A 22,815-nucleotide genomic window follows, 5' to 3' on the forward strand; every position below is an offset into this window, starting at 1 on the left:
CCAAATCGGAAATTTGGCTTCACGGATAAAGCCGCATTTCTTGAGCCGGGCTACTTCTTCCTCTAAGGCCTCAGCCCGGGTTGTTCCCAGGTGCCTCTGCTTCTGGGACTTCGCAGGAACGCTCTTGTCCAGATGAAGGGTGTGCATGATGACATTTGGACTAATTCCCACCATGTCCTCATGTGACCACGCAAACACATCTAGGTTATCCTGTAGAAACTTAATCAGCTCCACTTTCCTCTTGTTACAGAGGCTTTTCCCGAGTTTGACCATCCGTGAAGGGTTTTGTGGATCGATGCTTACTTCCTCGAGCTCTTCAATGGCTTGGAGCTCGGACTTATCCTCGCCTATTCGGGGGTCAATATCCTTACTTAAGACGATATTTTCCCCTTCGGCGCTCTGAGGTTTTTCAATCTCAAGATCAGCTAAAGGTTCCTGAGATTCCTCTCCTCCACCTTGGATGGCCATTGCTAGCTGCCCGGGTTTCGATTTTCCCTTCATGGAAATGCTGTAGCATTCCCTGGCAGCGAGCTGATCACCATGGACCGTGCATATTCCTGTGGAAGAAGGGAATTTCAGCGCGAGGTGGCGAACGAACGTGATGGCCTCAAAAGCTATGAGTGTGGGTCGGCCCAAAATAGCATTGTATGCAGCGGAGCAGTCGATGACCACAAACTCGAGGAGTTTGGAGACTGTCCGAGGCCCTTCTCCTAAGGTGATCACCAACTCGATAGTCCCTATAGTCGCTGATCCTTCTCCCGAAAAACCATACAGCATTATGGAGGTCGCCTTCAGCTCGGCGACAGTTAAACCCATCTTCTCCAGCGTGGACCAGAATAGAAGGTTTACCGAGCTCCCATTATCGATCAGCACCCTCCTAACCCTCCGATTAGCGAGCTGCACTGTTATGACCAGAGGGTCGTTATGAGGGAACTGGACATAGCCCGCATCTTCTTCTGTAAAAATGATCGGTTGCCTCTCCAATCGTTGATGCTTTGGCAAACGCTGCTTCGGGACGAACTCTACTCCATTATGCGCCTTGAGTTCGTTTATGTACCTCTTTTGGGCACCCCTGCTCATGCCAGCTAAATGTGGACCTCCCGAGATTGTGGATATCTCTCCTCCTATCACTGGAGGAGGGACGTCTTGATCCACCCGAGACCCGGGCTGACTAGCCGGGGCCTCCGGAGCAGGTCGGCCTGTCGGGGCCCTGTTCCGCGCGTACTGAGCCAAGGGGCCGGCTCTGATGAGAGTTTCAATCTCATCCATCAAATGCCTACAATCATCGGTATTGTGGCCAACGTCGCTGTGGAAACGGCAAAACTTGGAGGTGTCTCTCTTCCCCTTCTGGTCCTTTAACGGCTCCGGCTTCTTCCAGGGGAGGCGAGCAGAATTTGCCAGGAAGATGTTCTCCCTAGAGTGAGTGAGCTCTGTATAAGTCGCGTAGACCAGCTTAAATTTGTCTATGGACTTATTCTTCTTTGGGCCGTGCTGGCTGCCCTCGCCGCTCCCCTTTCTTTTGCCTCCGCCGAACTGGTTATTCTGTGTAACATTCTGGGTCGCAGTCATGACCTCCGTTCCAACTCCAGCGGGCTGCTCAGGGACCTGGCTGGTCCCTGCAGCTGAGGCTTCGGCCTCCTCTAAGTTGATACATTACTGGGCCCTATTTAGGAACTCATTCACTGAGCTAACTCCCTTCATTTGTATTTCTTTCCAGAGTCCCCCTCCGACGAGGATTCCAGTCCTCAAGGCCATGAGCTTGGAGCTGTCATCTGCGTCTCTGGCCCGAGCAGCGACGTTCGCAAACCTGCTCAGGTAAGCCTTCAGAGGCTCGTCGGGCTGCTGCCTCACGTTAGCCAGAGAGTCGGCCTTGATGCGGGCAGCCTGGGAGGCTCGGAATGCCCTTTTGAAGTCAGCAGAGAAAGTTTTCCAATAGTTGATTGATTGCCTTTTTGTAACGACCCAAATTAGCTAATAAGGCTTAAGGGCCTTGATTAGCGTGCCAGGAGGGCATGATGGGATTTATGTGTGATTTTTATGAATTAAATGCATGGTTATGATTTAAAGCATGTTATATGACTATTTGTTTATCTGAGATGCATGACTATGTATATTAGTATGCATGTAGGCCCGGATCGTGTTAGAAGGGCATAACTGTAATTTTGGCCATGTTGGGCATAACTGCATTGATATGTGATAATTGTATTCTGTGAATTGTACCACGTGAGTGTGGTGTTATTGTTGTGATGCACGTGCCGAGACGGTCCTAGAGAGCAAGTTAACTTAAGAGTCACAACGGGATTTCTATACCCGGCGCGGGAGGAGCCTAGGGGTACTTTGGGAATTTTATGGTTAAGTGGAGAATTGGCGGTTAATGGTTATTGGAGATTTAGTAACCTGGGTAACCATTAGTTACTGCTGAGAGTAACAAGTAGGTGAAAGAATTGGTAGAATTGCAATATAGGAGAAAGGACTAGAGTGCCCTTGAGGTGTAGTTAGCATAGGGTTTTGATGAAGGGGTAAAATGGTCATTTGGCTGGGAATTAGATAGGTCGCAGCTGGGTATTAAGGGGTACACGGTTTGGGGCTTGGTCATTTGTTGTTTTGATGAAAATTGAAGAGAAGAAAAAGAAGAAGGAGGAAAAGCTAGGGCATGAAGAAGAAGAAGATGAGTGGAGGAGCTGAAATTGGAGACTTAGGAGATGAAGGAAGCTTAGGGTTGGATTCTTCATTCAAGGTAAGGATTCTATGTAATTTAAGGCTTGTTTCTGTTATGGTTTGAGGAATTTAAGCATGGTTTAAGTTTGGTTTTGGGTTTTATATTTTCTGAAGTTGAAAATCAAAGATGTGGATTTTGGGGATTTGATTGTGTGTTTGGGTTTCTTGGATGATGTTTCTGAGTTGTTTAATGGTCTATGTGGGGTTTTGAATTGATTTTTGGGGCTTAGGCGTGAGTTTGGGAGTGCTTTGGACGATGAAATGCAGAGGAAAAACCCAGTTTTTCCTGGGTTCGCGAGGGAACGCCGCGGCCCTGTTCTTGGGCGCCGCAGCGCGAAGCTGTTTGCAGTCAGGGGGCTTTCTGACTTCTCTGGGCGCCGCGGCGCTACGCCTTTTTCAGGATGGGAAATTTTGCAAATTTGAGCTTTTGCTCCGGGGGTTCGGGGGATGTTTCTGATGAATTGTTTTAGGAATTTGGGAGTCCCGAGAGTGTGGGATTGGTCCCGGGAAGTGGTTTTGAAGTGATTAGTATTAAAGGATGTTTCATGTGTGTTGTGACTAGGATATTAGAGAGGCTCGTGCTAGAGGACCGTGCTCGCGGCTTTAGTGCATCAGGAAGCTCGGAGTACAGGTAAGAAAACTATAACACCCGTAGGATAGGGCATGGGCCCATAGTGTGATTGCGGGGCACGGCCCTATATTGCATGATGAGATGATTGTAGGGCACGACCCTATATTTTTCATTACATGTTAGGGTGTAGACTTAAATGAATTGATATTTTTTTTAATGTTGTTTGAGTCATACTATATGTGGTTATAGTGGAATGATACGGCGCGGAGCCGAGAACGGCAATGGAGCCGAGGACGGCGAAAGGCCGAGAACGGCAGTGGGGCCGGTAGTAACACTTAGCACATGGGATGCTTATGGTCAGGGTAGGACCCAGGGGATACGGGTGATATCCCTACGGTGAGGACCGAGACCCCAGGCTTCGGTAAGGCTTCTGGGGCGGCATGGCCGTGTTTGCTTAGTCTAATGGTTGACTTGTTTATTTGTGGATTATCTGTTATGATAAACTGTATAAATTGCATATGTTATGTTCTGCATGAGTTTTCTTGCTGGGCTTCGGCTCACGGGTGCTCCGTGTTGCAGGTAAGGGCAATGACTGAGTCAACCAACCATGAGTACGGAGAGCGTGAAGCAACGCGTACATGTTTGGCCTGCCCGACTGCTTTGGTTGGGGGTTTATTCGAAAATGGCTGTAATAATCTATGATTTTTTTTAACTGATCAATTGTAAACTTATTTTAAGATGTAACTAGTTTTCAAACCTTATTTTGGGATCCCAAATGTTTAATACTAGAAGTTTTATTGAAACAACGCATTTTTCTAAGATTACAGCCTTAACTTTTAATTAGTCACACTTTTGTTTCAAAACCTCGGTTAGCGAGTTCTTTGCACACTATTTTGTCTTAAAACTCACTTAGTAACGGCTCTAAGGAAGTAGGGCGTTACACTTTTGCTTTGTTTGAACCACTGCCTGGCTGGTCCAGTCAGTGTGGAGGGAAATATTAGACACCTCAGCTCAGGGCCAATGTTGTGGGCCATCATCAGGGTGTTGAACATCCCCAGATGATCCGACGGGTCTCCATCTCTGTTGAATTTGGACAGGTGCGGCATACGGAAACCAGGTGGGTAAGCCGTTGCTGCTATGCTGGGGGTGAAGAGTTCAAGCTCGTCCCCCGAATCATACTCGTCTTTCTCTTTCTCCGACAGGAGCTTCCTCATTAGCTCCTCCATCTGAGCCAGGCGCTCAAGGGTTTTGTCCTGATTTCCTTGGTTATTCCGGGGCTGCTCGACAGCTCCGGATCCATTGTATACGTTTGGTGGGTTATTGCCCCTCCTATCTTGAGATAGGTTATTTGGGGCGTTCCCACCGTTACCCACCTCGGATAGGTCTCCCCCTGAGCGAGCATGGCTGCCACCTCCTACTGGTTCTCCCCTATGAGAGTTTAAGCGATCTCGTAGGTCGCCCCCTGGGTTGTTTGAGGACTTTGCGCTGAGCTTAAACGTTGGCGCAGGTCTCCGCCAGAAAGATCACTCCGGCGACTACCGGTCCAGTAGCTCCTGTTAGAGAAGCTCAGAGTCCGCCTTTGGGGGTGAGGATCCGGGCTCTCTCTCGACGCCCTGCTACGTCAGGAAGGTCATGCAGACGACGGGTTTCTCCTGCTGCTTCCATAGGCTGGAATATCTCGGATGGGCCGAGGAGGAGACGAATATCTTATTGGAGACGGAGGATGCCTGACCGGAGATGCAATCCTGGTTCCGTCAGGGCGGAACAAGTTAGGTGGGGGCCTTTCAGCCCTACCAACCTGCGGGTCCCGCGCCTGGCGATCTAGGTGAGGTGCAGGACGGCTGGTGGGGACGGGCTGGTTCTATGAGCCCTCCCCAGATCTCCTTCTGGAATTCCCTCGAGCCCTCCTGGGCGCGCTCGAGGCTGGCTGTGAACTGGGAGTTGAAGTTCAGACCGAGCGGCTATACTGTTGCTCGGCTCTAGGCATTCCTTCGAAGTTTTCCTCTCAACGGTGCGATGAGGGAACAGAGCTGGATGTCGGCGGTCTGTCCAAGCGGCTAGGCCTGGACCGATTACCCCTGCGGGGCATACGAGTCTCTCCTTGCCTCTTTCCGACGTTAGCATCGGTTGTAAGAGGGGTAGTCGGGCCAACACCTGCTTGATCTGCTAATTAGCTTTCGCTAGTTAGCTCCTCAGCTGAGCATTTTCCATCTCTACCGCAGTGTAAAAATCTGGGTTAGGATTAGGTGGCCGGGGCGCCGAACTTCCAGTGTCATCTTGGCCCACCGGCTGTTTGCCCGGCCATTGCTGGACCTCAGGAATTTGTTCACCGGAGATGACGGCACGATGGGCCTCTTGCCCATCATGTTGTTCCGCCTCGTTACCGTGTCTTGATCGAGTGGTCACCATAGTTGGATGTTTGCGATAGCACCAATCTAACTAGCTCTCAATGAAAGCACCAAACTGTTGACGCGGTTCTTCGGCAACAGGTAATTAAGAAAATAAGAGGAAGGGATTAGTGCTTAACTATGAACCGAAACAGATGAATGATCTTTTGGAAATGGACTGGTGACACAATTACATTTTTTAGGTGGTTCAAAGGTTAAAATCCTTCTACTCCACCAGTCAATATTATTGCTATATGCTTGGTATCCTTTTACAGGGTATTTCTTTACACAATAGAATCCAACCCTTTGCAACTCCCAGGGTCTCCATATTTATAGGAGAGGGCACCTGGGAGTTGGTAAGAAGGTCATCCCGTGACCTTCTTACCTATCATGTCACTTCTGTGACATTCATGATTAATTCATAAAACCTGACACATGAAGTGTGGTCTAATCAATAGGTAAGGGGGATAATGGGCCGCACGGCCCAACCCAGTCGTGGGCGCCTGAATATGCACGATCATGCTGCGTGTCAGAGAAGTCAGGGATATATTAGACACGTGATGTCTGATATATGCACGTTTACCTTGCGTGGTTGACTTTACAAAAGGTCACAGCCTCCAACTCTAGCTCGTACCATGAGCTGGATGCTTCCCTCGACCTGTGGCCTTCAGAGTCCAGACTCAGTCCTTAAGTAATCTTGGCGAACCCTTTGGATACCCGAGCTAACGAGGTAAGACCTGACGACAACAGCTCCAGTCATGGGGGATCCACGTGGCTGATATGATTTAGGCCGTATCTCAGCTCGCTAATAGCCCGTGGGAAAATTAGGGCGTACACCCTACTTCCATGCCCACACAATCGCAGTACTAACCATCAACCCCTTGAAGGCAGGTCTTGCACAAACCCAAGACCTTCGGAAGGTTGCTAAAGTGGTCAATTGAGCTAAGCCAATTTGACATCACCTATACCCCGAGAGTTTCCATCAATAGGTAGGTGCTCGCAGACTTCATAGTTGAATTCACTTATCTACCCAGAGAAGAAAAGAAGATAGGAGAAAATGGACTGGCCCAAAAGGGAAAAGAATGAAAGTTCAAGGAGTGGAGCCTCCATGTAGACGGTGTTCCCAACGAAGGTGGGGCAAGAGGTGGTATAGATATGACTGGACCTGGGGTCACAAGATGTATTGTGCGATAAGGGTTGGATTCAAAGCTTCAAACAACGAGGCAGAATATGAGGCACTTCTGGCTGGCTTGCATTTGGCCAAAGAACTGAAGGTAAAACATTTGAACATTTTTAGCGACTCGCAAATAGCGGTGTTTCAGGTAAAAGGCAAGTACCAAGCAAGGGGTCCCAAGATGGCGGTCTACCTAACAAAGGTAAAAGGCTATTTGGACTGTTTGAAGCGGTATACCATAGAGACAATCCCAAGGGAGAAGAATACCAATGTGCATACCCTCGCAAAGCTTGACTCCACCAAAGATGGAGACATACTCAAATCAATCCCTGTGGAATACCTGTCCAAGCCTAGTATTGCTGAAGAAGAGATTCACATGGTCAACACCTTAGAAGGGTCGTGGATCGAACCCATTGTAAGATACCTGAAAGATAGAACTTTACCTGAAGACAAAAGAGATGCTCAAATACTAGCATACAAAGCCACCTGATGAGACCCTGGTGGATGGAGTCTTGTACAAGAGGGGATTCTTTGTCCCGCTCCTGTGATGCATAAATGAAGGGGAAGCCCTGAAAGTTCTCTACAAGATACATGAAGGGGAGTGTGGAAACCATGCATGAAAGCCATATGACAAGGGTATTACTAGGCCACTATGGAAAAATATGCCATCGACTTCACATGCATGTGTGACAAGTTCCAGAGACATGCAAACTTTCCAAGGCAACTCCCGAATGAGTTGGTTAGCATGACTAGCCCTTGGCCTTTTGTGGTGTGGGGGATAGACCTGATTGGCGCACTACCCGTGGGGAGAGGAGGAGTGAAGTATGCAGTGGTAGCGGTGGATTACCTCACCAAGTGGATCGAGGCGGAGCCTTTAACCAACATCACGGCCAAGTAGATCAGCTCATTTGTCAACAAGTTCATCATCTGTATGAAGTGCCATATAAAATCATATCTAATAATTGCACTCAGTTTGAAGGAGGTTCATTCGAGATTTACTGTAAGGAGAAAGGCATAAAGAGGGGTTTCTCGACCGTAGTACACCCCCAAGCCAATGGGCAAGTGGAGGCCATCAACAAGGTCCTCAAGAAGAACCTAAAGAAGAAGTTAGAAAAGTTCAAGGGAGCTTGGGTCGATGAGCTACCTAATGTACTTTGAGCCTATAGAACCATGCCACGCTCTAACACTTGAGAGACCCATTCCTCCCTGGCGTATGGATGCTCCCAGTGGAGATGAAGATTAGTTCCTTCAGGGTACAAGCCTAGGAGGATCAGGCTAACCATATGGCAATAGCTGAAAATTTGGAACTATTTGTTATTGACAACACTATGAATGTAATTAATTACAAAAAATATTTAATTATAAAGGAGCTTGTTTCTACAATTAATATGGTCTAAATAATTACCCATTACATTCATCTAACTTTACTAAAAAAACTTTTAAATACAGTTGGTCATCTTAAAAGCCTATAAAAACTATTGTCTTTATTATGGTGTGAACTACCAACTTTTAACTAATTTAATACTTAGTAGTTTACATGCAATTGATTTCTCCAAAACAATTCATATACACAATCAATTAGGACAATCCTAGATAATCATGTTTATAAAAGATGCATAATTAATCAAAATTGTGTGGGGTTTCATGAATGGCATGTAATTGACTAAGGCATGATCATGTTATCAATCAAACATTAATTAACATTTATTCAAATAAATACAATAAATAAACAATAAATGATGAACCAAGTACTATTGGGTATTTCTAAATTTACAACCCTTTGAAAAAATAGAAATAAAATTATAAAATGGCTTTTAGTTGTTTGCAAGCATCCAAGAATGCTTATCTTCTTATATTGGCCCATCTTTATAATTCTTAGGAACTTATTAGGCCCAAATAATTAATTAGAATTAATTTTCTAATTAATTTATTTAATTAAAACTAATTTTTTAATTAAATAATCATTTTGTCATATTTTTAATTTAATTGAATTTAAATAATTCAAATAATCAAATTCAAATAATTATTTCAACTTAAGATAAGATTTTAACCAACTAAAATATTTTTTTTTTAAAAATAAAATAACATAATTAATTTTTCAAATTCAAACAATTTAAAAAATTAATTAAATAAAAGATAATTAGCACAAACAAAGGATCTATTGTTTGGGCACCAAGATCGGAGCCCTAGGTTTAGGGTTAGCGCATGGAGGTAAGCCTCCAAGGACTCGGCTAGGCTTAGCCATATGTGGTTTGGCACGCTACGCGCAAAGGCACAGCACCAGGGGCGCACAAGCGTTGGGCACTGGGTTCATGGGTCCACAAGGTGCAGGGGCACGCGACAGGATCAGACCAGGCGAAGGAGCACGCGCAGGGCTCTTAGTCCAGACGCAGGTGGTGCGCCCGGCATGGGAGCTCGGGTTGTTGGCTTTGGCTGGTTGCTTGGGTACCTCATCTCCTCCTTTTTCTTTTCTTGTGACCAGAATTTTTAAATTTAAATTTTTAAAAAAAATTACAAAAATCTTATGTCTTTTATGGCTTACATAAGATCTAGAAATTTAAATTCTTAACCCAATAGCACCATATACTTAACGATTCATCATTCAACCATACATTCAAAAAACATATCCATCAATTCAATATATATATATATATCAGCATACATATAAAAAATGCAAGAAACCCACACAATATTTAATATGTATATGTAGACTACTCTGATACCAATTGTTGGTATTAAATATGAAAACATCAGAATATGCAGCGGAATAGGATCTTTGAAAAAAATTATTAATACCAGCCAGGATGATACATATATAGATATATTAAATATCACATAAAATGAATGGAGATTACCTCTTGTAGCCTAGTATAAATCAACAATATTCCTATCCTTTCTTAAAGTTCACACCTTAGCCTTCCAAGTCAATCCTCAAACACACAAGGACGTGTGTGGGCACGTAGGATTCAAAGGTTGATTTAGACTCTCTAGATGTACTTAATACAAGAGAACTAGAAAGGATTGAGAATAGAGAGGCTACAAATTTTTCTTCGTAGTCCATTGATATAATCAATAAATGTAGTTTTGTCCTCCAATTATTGGTTCATTAATTAGAGATGGTCAAAATTGTCGTTTTATCCTTCTAATTACCTCTTGTTCCTTAAGTATCATTAATTCACTAACAAATAATTAATCTATAATTAAATTATGGATTTGATCTCAATAACTATTTCGTTCCAGAATTACACTTAAGGGAATCAATATTCGATCCGTTAGGAAAGTATGAATTCCATTATTGTAAATCATGTTCCCAGCCATTCATGATATTGAATCTCCAAAACAAAAGTCACCAGCCTCATTATACTAAGAAACCTTAACGAGTGAATCAAAAGATCCAATAAGCACAAACAGGAGTTCATGACTACTTAGGATTTAGACTGATCTACAAATGATCATCTATTATGATAAGAATTAAATATTTATGGAAAATGGTAAGTTTATAAAGATAGTTAATTCATATCGATCTTGTCATATATAATCTCTATTATATATAGTACATTTGCAAAGATGTATATCCACATTAGTAATCTAAATCTAGACTACTTGCATCCCGTATGCTTAGTAAGTCGAACTAGTAACCATTCATTAAAGATTCATTACTTTAATATGTTACTGACTATTTCATTAATTGTATATGATCTTAATTCTCTCGTACTAATACAAGATCATATACTCTTAAATGAATATGGAATTTTCTTGATATTCATATAAATGATTCAAATAATAATTATAACATTCAAATATAATAAAATTGTACTTTTATTTAAATCAACAAAATATCTTTACATGCTTTTAGGGCATAAATCCTAACAACAAGTTACTACAACTCCACGGTACGTGACCAGGCATTTAGAGTAGGAGACCTAGTGTTGAGGAAAGTCCTCCCCAACACTCGAGATCCGGGGCAGGTGTACTAGGGGAAAACTGGGAGGGACCCTACTGGGTCACCCAAATAATACCTCCTAAAATCTACAAATTAGCATGCCTGGATGACACCATTGTACCTCTAGCATGGAATACAGGGCATCTCAAGAAATATTATTAGTAAGACCTTCACACCTAATGCAATAATATCTGTAGTAAGCTTGTTTTATGCCAGTCTCAGTAGTTACAAATCAAAGAGGTCGCCCAGTTACCCTCACAATGTAGTAGATGCAATATTGCCATACATGCCCTTGTATTCGTCTCATTATCAATGAATATATTTTCTATCTCGCAAATTAAATTTCTTCCTTAGACAAACACTTATATAACTCATGTGCACTCATTGTCAATTGAAATTGTCAAAGTGTATATCGAGAGCAAAATAACCAAAGTGCTTGATGGAATAAATCCCGCCAACCACTTAGCGGGGCAGGATAGGATGCAATGGAAAAAAAAAAACCATCTCTTGAATTCATGAGGATTAACTACCCTTATGGATATCAAGGGAGCCAAAAAGTTCCACATGGATGACCTCTTAATAAAGGCTAATACCTCCACGGGGGGGTAAGGCCTCAAGGAGAATGTCCCGCGATAAGCCTAGATTGGCAACCAAGTCATCTAGCCAAAAAGGGTCCTAAAAGAGACGCTTGTAAGAATAGTACTATGCCTAATAACAAGAAGGATGCTTCTCAAACACTAGCGCAAAAAATTATAAAAGGATGGAAAAGAGCCAAAGGGTTAATGTGTCCTTATAAAAATAGTCAAGGAACACCAATGAGACTATCGACATCATATCCTAGGAGGACTTGCAGAAAGCCCTCACAAAAAAAGAGAGAGAGGGAGAAATTTTTGTAAGTTGGGGCAAAAAGAACCCAAAAGGTTGACATGTCCCAACAACCACCAACCACGTAAAATAAGAGGACCCAAATGAAGTCCCTATGGAATAAAGGGGTGCTTAAAAAGAAGCCCATACGGATAAAGGACATAAAAATGTTCCTTCACAAAACAAACATAAAACATGGAAGGACTTGCTAAAGTTCCTCACAAAAAGCAAAAGACCCGGAGAAACCTCTCAGGTAAAATATAATAAGTAGCATTACAACCAAATTGAAATATCAAGTAGCTAATAGAAGCCTCCCATACGAGGGAGCAAAGGATGAGACAAGGGGTAACTTCACGTTCTCCCTCCTCGAGTGTTCCACTCGACATCCATAGCAACTGCATGCTTGCCAAAAGGGGAAAAATTGAAGCCTAGTTTCTACTTCCACACCCCGTACAGAGTGCGCTCCATCGACTTGTATTCACTCGCCGCTAATTCTGACTCAAGTGAACTAATCTTCTCTTGCAGCACCAGGAATTTCGCCTATGACTTTTTCTTACCCTTGGATGAAGAGGATGCCTTCGCTAAGGCTGCTTCCATCTTGAGTGTGGCCTTGGCAAGCTGGCTCTCAAGCTTCTGAATCCTAGCAGTGAGTCAATCTTTCTCCGCCCTGACCAAGGATAGTTCTTTGGTCGAGGCTACTAGGCATTGGGCCACAAGAGGAGTCTAAAAAAAACACCAAAGACGCAAAATGGTAAGAGGTCAAAATGTAAGAGACAATATATGTAAGGACTCACATGCGAAAAACCCCCACAAAGCATAAAAAACTTACCCAAGTAGTTGAGTGCAAGAGAATGTCTCCAAGCTCGACTCACGGTTTGGTAACTAATGAACTAAATATGTGTCTAATTGCTTAATTGGAATATGTATGCCCTATCTGCATGCTAGAATAGGAAGCATGAGATATACTGATAGGGTCTGGCCCTTGACTGTTATGTGAATATGAAAAGATATGCTTACTAGCATTCCTGTTGCATGTGAAAGTTATTGAAGTCCTTATTATAATTTTTATTGCATGTGTATACTTAATTGTTTAGTTTTGGGTCGCGGGGTGGTACCCTGATACTGTTATCATTGCCTGATGAGTCGAGTCGTTGATTGCAGATATACTTAGAGAGTTATGCATCCAAGGCGATCAAACAGACTAGTCGGCGCTGAGATCTAGGCTAGAGATGATAACCAGGGTCAGAATCCTTCGCCAACCCCTGAAAATTGGTAGGAGATGTTTGTTGAAATGCAAGCAAGGTTACAAAGACAGGAAAAAGAGATTAGACCACTTAGGCAGCAGTGTAATGACCCAAATTTCCTAATAAGGCTTAAGGCCTTGATTAGGGGGCCAGGATGGCAAATCTTGGAAATATGTGATATTTATGTGTATCATTATGTGATTATGTGAGTTATATCATAATATGACTTGATATATGCATGTTTAGGTGTATTAAATATGCATGTGAACCCATTTCTGATTAATTGGGTGATTTTCATAATTTGGCGTGTTTTGGGTATATTTGGCATATATGTGGCATGTGTGTGGTGCTTCATTATTATTTGGTTATGCTAGGGTTACTCAGCACGAGACGATCCTAGGAGGTAAGCTAGTATGAAAGTCACAACGGGATTCATACTTGATTCAGAGTGAGTCAAGGGGTATTTAGTACATTACCGAGTTATTGGGTAATGGGAATAAATATTTGATGATAAATTAGGAGTTAGTGAGATCAGGGGGAAATTCTAGGAATTTTGACTATCTTACCCCTAGGGGCGTTTTTGGGACCCCGAGCATTAGGGTTTGCTTTAGGCTACTTAAGCTTGAAGTAACCTATCAGAAACATAAAAAGAACATTCTCTCTTCCTCCCGTTCCCTTTTCGTCACCGGTCGTATTTTTGAAGGAAACTTGAGTTTTAGGACTCAGATTCAAGCGAGGATCGAGGCATAGCGATTCTAGGGAAGATTAGAAGCTTATTAGCTGGAGGATTTAGCGAGAAACGACATAATCGAAGGTAATCCAAGTTTTAAGTTCTAAGTTTTTAAAGTTTTTAAGCTTTGATTGGATTTTATGTTTTGATGAGTTTTTGGATGAATTGAAGCTTGGGTTTTATTGGTTTTGGGAGATTAGGATGTTTGGGAACTTTAATTTTGAGATTTGGATATGTTGGGGTCAGATTTGGAGCTTTGAAGCTCGAAGAACACTAAGAGAGAAGCCCAGAAATTTGAAATTCTCATTTGGGCACTGTAGCGCTAGGTTGGTAGCGCTACAGTGCTAGGTGTTCTGTTTTGGGGGTTTTGAGTCTGCTTGTAGCACTGTAGTGCCCAAAGGTAGCGCTGTAGCGCTACACAACCTTCAGAAATTGGTTTTTTGGTACTTGTTGGGGTTTTGACCCGAGGGCTCGGGGGATGATTCCACTACCCTGTTTGGTGGAATTAGAGGTCCCGAGAACACGGGATCGGTCCCGGGATTGGGTTTTTGGAACTTGAACTCATTGAAACACCGTTTATGGTTGTGACTAGGTTATCACTAGGGGATTGGAAACAGGATTGTGCTCGAGAGTTGTTCATTGGTAACTTGTGCTTGGACCAAAGGTAAGAAAATTTCACCCAGTATGTGATGCATGTGATGCATAAGATACATGAGATTAGGGCATGGCATGAATGTTGAATATGAGATTTATCAGAGCTTGAGTCTCTGTAATTGTGCATGATTATAATTATGCTTCTGATTAATGAGTAAGCATGCTAAATGCCTTATATCTAAATATTTGACATATGATATATGTTTGTTTGCATTACCTCATTGAGGAAGCACTGACTTATTAGTTAGGGATCGGCATTGGTGTCAGTATTGATTGTGAAGCTGTGACTTATCAGTCAAGATCAGCAGTAGTACTGAGCACTGGTCGTATGGTATTGGCTTATGAGTCAAGAATGGTATTAGCGTGTTTAATGCAAGCCGAAAAGATTATATCTAATCGACATAAGCATTATCAATAGAAGCATGAAATGCTAGACCGACCTTAAATTAGATGAAAAAGAAAAGCGCTTGTCTAGTCTAAAGGCTAGTTATTTAGAGCCAGAGCCAAAAGGCTAAGATGACCTACACATCACATGGCTAGGAGGGTATGGGACCTCAGAGATAGACTTATCAGTCATCTACACAGAGATAGACTTATCAGCCATCTACACAGAGATAGACTTATCAGCCATCTACACAGAGATAGACTTATCAGTCACCTACACAGAGATAGACTTATCAGTCATCTACACAGAGATAGACTTATCAGTCATCTACCTCAATGATACTTATTAGTCATCTACCTCAGAGTGGGAGACTTATTAGTAATCTACTCGGGTTGCAGGACTCCACAAATATTTATTTGTACCTGCTTGCATGCATGAGTAGGGTTATTATTGCTAGGCATGCCTATTATGATTCAGAGACATATTATTACCTGTTCATGAGCATATTGAGTTTTCTTGCTAAGCCTCGGCTCACGGGTTCTATGTGGTGCAGGTAAAGGCAAAAGATAGGTGGACCATCCTTGAGTTGGAGAGCTTAGGTGACGATGTGTACATATGCGGCTACTCGACTGCCACAGCCGAGGGTTTAAAGAGGAACTAGGGTTAAACCCTATTTTGCCGCTTAGGTTGACTGGTTGTAAATCTTTTGTTGTAATTAACCTCTAAAATTATATTTTTGGGATCCCAATGTATATGGTAAACATTTTAGGGAAACGTTGTATCTTAACCAAAAAATTTAACCCTAAACCGTTAATCATACTTAGTTACACGATTATGGACAAATGACTCGATTAGCGAGTTTAGTAGTGTTGAAAATGCACACTGTAACAGTCCCTGGGTAGTAGGGCGTTACAAGCAGGGTCCACCAGGGAACGCTGCCCTGCCTCCACCACCAGTGGTTGTACCAGTTCTGGGACAGCCAGAAATTTAGAATAGATGGGAGCCTCTCTACGAACGATTCTGGAAACAACACCCTCCAACTGAGGGAGGGCCAGACCCATTGCAAGCTGAGCAGTGGATGAGTATGATCGCCTCTATCCTAGACTTCATGAGGGTAGTGAGTAATGATAGAGTGGCATGCACAACGTACATGTTACGGGATGATGGCCGAATCTGGTGGGAGGTGGTATCCCAGACTCGGGATGTAGCTACAATGAACTGGGAGGAATTTAGAGAATTATTCAATGAGAAGTACTACAATGATGCAGTTAGAACTGCAAAAGGCAGATGACTTTACAAGACTAGTTCAAGTCAACATGAACATGACTGACTATGCCCTGAAGTTTGATAGGTTGGCCAAGTTTGCTTCTGACTTGGTGCCAACCGATGCTGCCAGAAGAGAGAGATTTGTTCAAGGATTAAACCCCGTGATTACATGAGATGTTAGGATTACCTCAGTGTCTGAGGGCGCAGAGGATAAGAATTAGCGTGAAAGCACCACTAGGCGTGATGCGAGGAGGGTGGTACCTCCATTTGTGGGATCTGGTAGGGGCGGAGGCCCTAGTGACCAGAAGAGGAAGACCCCCGACACTTCTACTATTTTTGGTCCAGATAGGAGGGTTTAGGGTGCTTAGGGTGGCCGCCACGGCAGCAATGAGGTTTGGAGGAGTTGCCCCGAGCATGCCAGATGAATGAGGCACCATTTGGGAGAATGTCGAGCGAAGGCATGCTTTTTGTGTGGGGTGGATGGGCATCTCAAGAAGGATTGCCTGAGATGAAAGAAAGAAGAACCAAAGAAGGTGGACAGCTTGACTTAGCTCGAGTATTCACCTTGACGCAATAAGAGGCTAAGGCTAGTCCCTCAGTGGTGACAGGTCAGATTTCTAGTGCTGGTTCTCCTTATGCTGTGTTGATTGACTTTGGTGCTACACATTCATTTGTATCCAGTAGAGTGATTAGTAGATTACGTAGACCTTGTGATTTCTATGTTGTGGGGTTTGGGACTTTGTTGCCTACCAGGGAATTGGTAGTCTCTAGGAGATGGGTCAAGCCATTACCAATAGAGGTTAATAGTAGGGAACTGTCTGTAGATCTGATTGAGTTTTCAAGGGAAGATTTTGTTATGATCTTAAGCATGGATTGGTTGGTTAAGTATGGGGCAACCATAGATTGCAAAAGGAGGATGGTGACCTTTGAACCTAATGTTGAGATTAGAGCCATTTAAAGCATATGTTTTGAACAATGTTTTATTAAATAAATAATTGAAATGTATTTTTGCATATATTTTTTGTTTATTATTATTATTAGAATAATATTACATGAATATCAGAAAATTCTCATTTTCGTCATTGTGACTAGAATCTTGTATTGGTACGAGAGCATAAAGATTGTAGGGAACAAATTTGAACAGTTCACAGTAAAACAGAGTTATGTGGAATCTTTGGATTAAATACTATAAGTACGGTTCACTAGTATTATGAATACATGTAATCTAGATCCGGATTACTAATGTAGTAGGACATCTTAGTAGATGTACTTTGTATAAAGTGGTTATACATGAACAGGACCCAATATGTTATTAATATTTATTAATATCGTTTACTTTATAAGTATTAATTAAACATATCAAAAAGATGATCATATACAAACTAATCTTAATCCTGAAGTTATTATGAACTCCTGTTTATGTCATATGAGTTCTTTGATTCACTCGTTATGGTTTTGTTAGAATGATTTAGGCTGAAAACTTTTGTTTTGGGAACTCATTGATGTAAATGGCTGGGGACATAATATACAGATATGAAATCTATACCTTTCCAAGAGGAATTGAATAATGGTTCTTTTAAGGGTTGGCTTTTGGAACTGAAATGTTATTGAGCTCAAATTCATAAAACAGTTTATGAATTAACCTTCATTAGTAAAGATAATGATACTTAAGGAAACGAGATATAATTAAAGAGGTTAAACAGTGATTAATTCCTACTTTAATTATGAACCATTAATAGAGGAATGAATTGTATGTAGTGATTTAAATCGATGGACACTTTTTATATATTTAAAAGTACACAATAAATAAATGTATATAATTACAACAGTGCAATCTCATATTTTTAGTGAAATAATATTGAGATTAATAAATTAAGGTTATTATATTAAAGAGTTTTAATTAATAATCTAAAAAATTTGGAGCTTGAAATTATAGGTCCATAGGTCCCTGAGATGGCTCTATTAACAATATTCAAAGTAAGAGTTGAAATTGGGAAAAATCAGGAAAATAACATATTTGGAAGAAATTTGTTCTTCAGGGTCAAATATGTCATTGAGACAAATTATTTAATTAATAAATTAATTTTTGAAATTAATAAATTAATTAATTATATATTTCAAAAATTATTTTGGTATTTTCGAAAATAGTATTTAAATAATTAAGATAATTAATTAACTTTATTTATTTAAATAATGTGAAAAGGATATTTATGATAATTCAAATTGGATTTGAATTTGAAATGATATTTATTCTTTAATTAATATGATAAATAAGTTATCAGGTTTAGATATTTTGAATAAATAAATAATTAAAAGAAAATGGTTGGAACACATCTATGAAATCAGGGATGTGTTACACGCCAACTACTATACATGCACTGTAGTTGGCGTGTAACAAGGTCCAAGAATAGGTCTTAGATATTTCTTTTATTTATTTAATTATTTAATAATAGATTTATAATTTGAATTTTAAATTTTTTAATTTTGAATTTAAAAAAAAATTAGTTAATTCTTTTATAAATTTATTAGATGGAAATAGTTTCATAAGACTTTTGACAGAAATAAAATAGATCGTATTACTTTTCTCTATCCCTGAAAACATTCTCAGACCTAATATTTCAAGATCTCATGTGTTGAGAATATTTTGTGAATCATAAATTTTTCCCTACCATTACCCTACGTGCCCACACATGTCTTGAGGTGTAGAGATACATCTTGGAAGATCTTTGTCTGAGTATTTTGAAGAACTGCTTTGGATTGGACGTTCGTTGGAGATACAAAAAGATAGCAAGGATTATTGATAGTTCTTCAACTGGTAAATCCTCGTTTTTTATTTCTCTATGATTAATGTTTTGCATGTTAATGAATTCAATTATTTAAAATTTGCTTAATTATGAATTTAGAGAGCAATTCTGATTCTGAGACATTATTTTCTGCACTTTCATATTTTTATTTCTTCTTCAAGCTTTTGGATTGTATTAGTATGGATAATTATTTTGTGGTTTTAGTCATGTCTGATATGAATTAAATCCTCTATTTAGGGGTTAATGTAGTCGCTTGGATTTCTATTTAATTCTATTATGATGTTCTATTGATTCTTCTTCTTTATTCTAATCTATATAATGTTTGCTTAATGGTTGTAAATACCTAATCAATATTTTCTTGATTTATGATTTTGATTCAAAATTCGAAAGATGCGAATTGAATATGTTATCGTTATATAGACATAGGTTACATATTGGACGAAAGTACCTATATGACTTGTGTAGCAATTAGGTTTCTATGCTTAATGCCTACTATGTGTTTAAGTTTATCACAGAGATATAGAAAACGTGCATATAGGTTGAGATCTTCTATTTTGAAAAAGAACAGGAATCTATTTTTGTTAACCTGCTATTAGAATAGGAAGAAGAGATTTAGAACTGATTAGTAAAATTAATAGAATGAAAAGTTGATGAAGTTAATACCCTAGGTTTTTAATTATTAAATCAATCTTTATTATTGCAAAGTTTATTTCAATTTTAAGTCTTAGTTTAAAAATCATTTTATTTTCGACAGCCAAATAGAAATTTAAAAGCAATTATTGGTAATTGGTTGATAGTCCTAGTGGGAACGATACTTTAATTACTATTTTATTACTTGAATTGATTGTGTATACTTGCACATCATATTTTACCGATCAAGTTTTTGGTGCCGTTGTCGGGGACTAATATCCAATATTAAAATTAATTATTTTTTGTTATACTTTGGTTATTTTTTAGTACTCATTCGGATCGAGGTTGTATTGTGTTTCAAGAATTATTGGTATATGCGACGAAGTTGACAAAAGGTGCTCGTACCAGTAGATCTTGAACTTGAAAGAACATGCAGACAAAACCGAAAGATAAAAAAAAAAAAAAAAAGTTGGATTTTTCCATGGCTGAGAATCAAGGCAATATAGCAAACAATGCTGCTAATGTTAATAATATCCCAAATATTTCAGAAGTCCCACTGGAAAGAGGACCAAGGATGCTTAGAGACTATGTACTTCCTACTGTCATAGGAGTGCATTCATGCTTCAAACACCCCACTATTGCTGCAAATAATTTCGAGATTAAGCCAGAAATATTACAAATGGTGCAGTCTACTGTTCAGTTTGGGGGGTTGCCCACGGAAGATCCTAATTTGCACATAGCCAATTTCCTAGAGCTATGTGTAACATTTAAGATGAATGGGGTGAGTGACGATGTGATTAGACTCATATTATTTCCATTCTCTCTACGAGACCGAGCGAAGAGTTGGCTAATTTCACTGCAAGCTAATTCTATCACAACATGGGAGGAGTTAGCCCAAAAGTTATTAGCAAAGTTTTTCCCTCCAGCAAAAGCTGCAAAGTTGAGAGGGGGAATTAATAATATCTACCAGACAGAAGGGGAATCATTGCATGATGCATGGGAAAGATTTAAAGAGTTGTTAAGGAAGTGCCCACATCATGGTATAGAGAAGTGGATGCTAGTCTATAATTTTTCTAATGGGTTGAATGGTACTACTCGTATCATAATAGATGCCACTGTAGGAGGTGCGTTTATGAGTAAGAGTGCCAACGAAGCTTATGATCTACTAGAGGAGATGGCAATGAATAACTACTAGTGGCCAACTGAAAGGGGACAACCAAAGAAGGTGGCTGGTGTTGATGCTCATAATCTCATCAAAGAGGCGAGGCCATCGTAGGGGCGGAGGCCATCCAATTCCGCGAGGCCCTCCCATCTCGCGAGGCCGCTGATCCGCGAGGCCATGGGGCCACTCCCACCATGCCCATCCGCGAGGCCGTCCCTCCCCCCGAGGCCATCAAAGAGGCGAGGCCATCGTAGGGGCGGAGGCCATCCAATTCCGCGAGGCCCTCCCGTCTCGCGAGGCCGCTGATCCGCGAGGCCATTGGGCCACTCCCACCATGCCCATCCGCGAGGCCGTCCCTCCCCGCGAGGCCATCAAAGAGGCGAGGCCACCGTAGGGGCGAAGGCCGTCCAATTCCGCGAGGCCCTCCCGTCTCGCGAGGCCGCTGATCCGCGAGGCCATTGGGCCACTCCCACCATGCCCATCCGCGAGGCCGTCCCTCCCCGCGAGGCCATCAAAGAGGCGAGGCCACCGTAGGGGCGGAGGCCGTCCAATTCCGCGAGGTCCTCCCGTCTTGCGAGGCCGCTGATCCGCGAGGCCGCTGATCCGCGAGGCCATTGGGCCACTCACACCATGCCCATCCGCGAGGCCGTCCCTCACGCGAGGCCATCAAAGAGGCGAGGCCATCGTAGGGGCGGAGGCCGTCCAATTCCACGAGGCCCTCCCGTCTCGCGAGGCCGTTTATCCGCGAGGCCATTGGGCCACTCCCACCATGCCCATCCGCGAGGCCGTCCCTCCCCGCAAGGCCATCAAAGAGGCGAGGCCATCGTAGGGGCGGAGGCCGTCCAATTCCGCGAGGCCCTCCCGTCTCGCGAGGCCGCTGATCCGCGAGGCCATGGGGCCACGCCCACCGTGTCCATGCGCGAGGCCAAGAGAGGCTGCGAGGCCGTTTATGGCGCCCCATGCGCGAGGCCAAGAGGGGCTGCGGGGCCGTTCGTGGCGCCCCATGCGCGAGGCCAAGAGGGGCTGCGAGGCCGTTCGTGGCGCCCCATGCGCGAGGCCACGCAAGGTCCCGTGCGCGCACACCCCGGGAGGTCCATCAGCCCACCATCGTCCCAGGAGGCCGATACCCCATGACTTGATGTGTATGGGCCCAATACCCCTACTCAACGCCACAGCCATTACGGACACCAAGGATCCCCCTTTTTCACATCTCGAAGTCCCTATGCTTAGGAGATCCGGTACGAGTCGAATGAGACATATTTGTACAACCAAGTACTAGGTACGGATACCAGTGCCAGTAAGGATCATGGTCCGTACGTCTACGGCCATAGGTCAGAACCGACACCATTACCTCCTGTGCCACTACGCCTGCCACCATGCATCAGATACGGGTACAGATGAGTAGTGGAGACATCCTCCTGACACCTGCTCCTGTATAGGATGTACAACCACAACCTCTGAAGCCACTCCCCTAGTACAGTACGTATGTACCACTTGGTCCCCTGGACCACTATGTACCTAAGGCCATTAGAGCCTACTATAAAAGGAACTCCAAGGCCACCTGAAAGGGGGTTGGGAATTTTACTGTAGCAGAAGCTTAAGTGTGAATGAAAGACTAAATTTTCCATTGTTGATTTATCATTGTTCTTGAGTTTTTGTTCAAGTTTTTACAGCTTCCCAATTAGCGATCTTGGTTCGATAATTTTTCCAACTTAACTTCGTTGACGAGTTCTTACCGTCAACAGCTGGTATGATTGAATTGGATGTTATTTCCATGCTTACAGCACAAGTGGCAGCTTTAATGAAGCAATTACAACAGAGCAACCTGTCAGCCCAAACCATGCAAGTTCAGAGTTTATGTGGGGCATGTGGGAGTGCTCATCCATTAAATCAGTATCCTACCATGGATATGAATAATATACCTATGGAACAAGTCCAAGCTATAGGGAATTTTCAAATACCAACCAACAACTCCTTTTCGATGTCATATAACCAAGGGTGGAGGAATCACCCTAACTTCTCATGGACAAATAATCAAGCTGCACAATAGCCTTTCCCTCAAAGTCAACAACAATACCCATCTCCACAGCCACAACCACATCAGCCAACATATATGAAACAACCTAAAGCATAGTCCAATGTACTGAACCAGTTCATGACAGAAACTAAGGCATCTATCAGGAGTTAGGAGACTCTATAAGGGTAGTTGGCTACTGTTGACGCGGTTCTTCGGCAACAGATAATTAAGAGAAGAAGAGAAAGAGATTAGTACTTAAAAGTAGA

General features: G+C 42.2%; 1 non-coding gene across 1 annotated transcript; it reads right to left on the bottom strand.

Moving 5' to 3' along the window:
* Window positions 1-20,307: 20,307 nt before the first annotated feature.
* LOC133807461 (small nucleolar RNA R71) lies at window positions 20,308-20,414 on the bottom strand. Its single transcript, XR_009879376.1, has one exon. It is a non-coding gene; the product is annotated as a small nucleolar RNA R71 (small nucleolar RNA).
* Between the last annotated feature and the right edge of the window lie 2,401 nt (window positions 20,415-22,815).

This window comes from Humulus lupulus, chromosome X, assembly GCF_963169125.1.
Source record: "Humulus lupulus chromosome X, drHumLupu1.1, whole genome shotgun sequence".
NCBI classification, from domain to species: domain Eukaryota; kingdom Viridiplantae; phylum Streptophyta; class Magnoliopsida; order Rosales; family Cannabaceae; genus Humulus; species Humulus lupulus.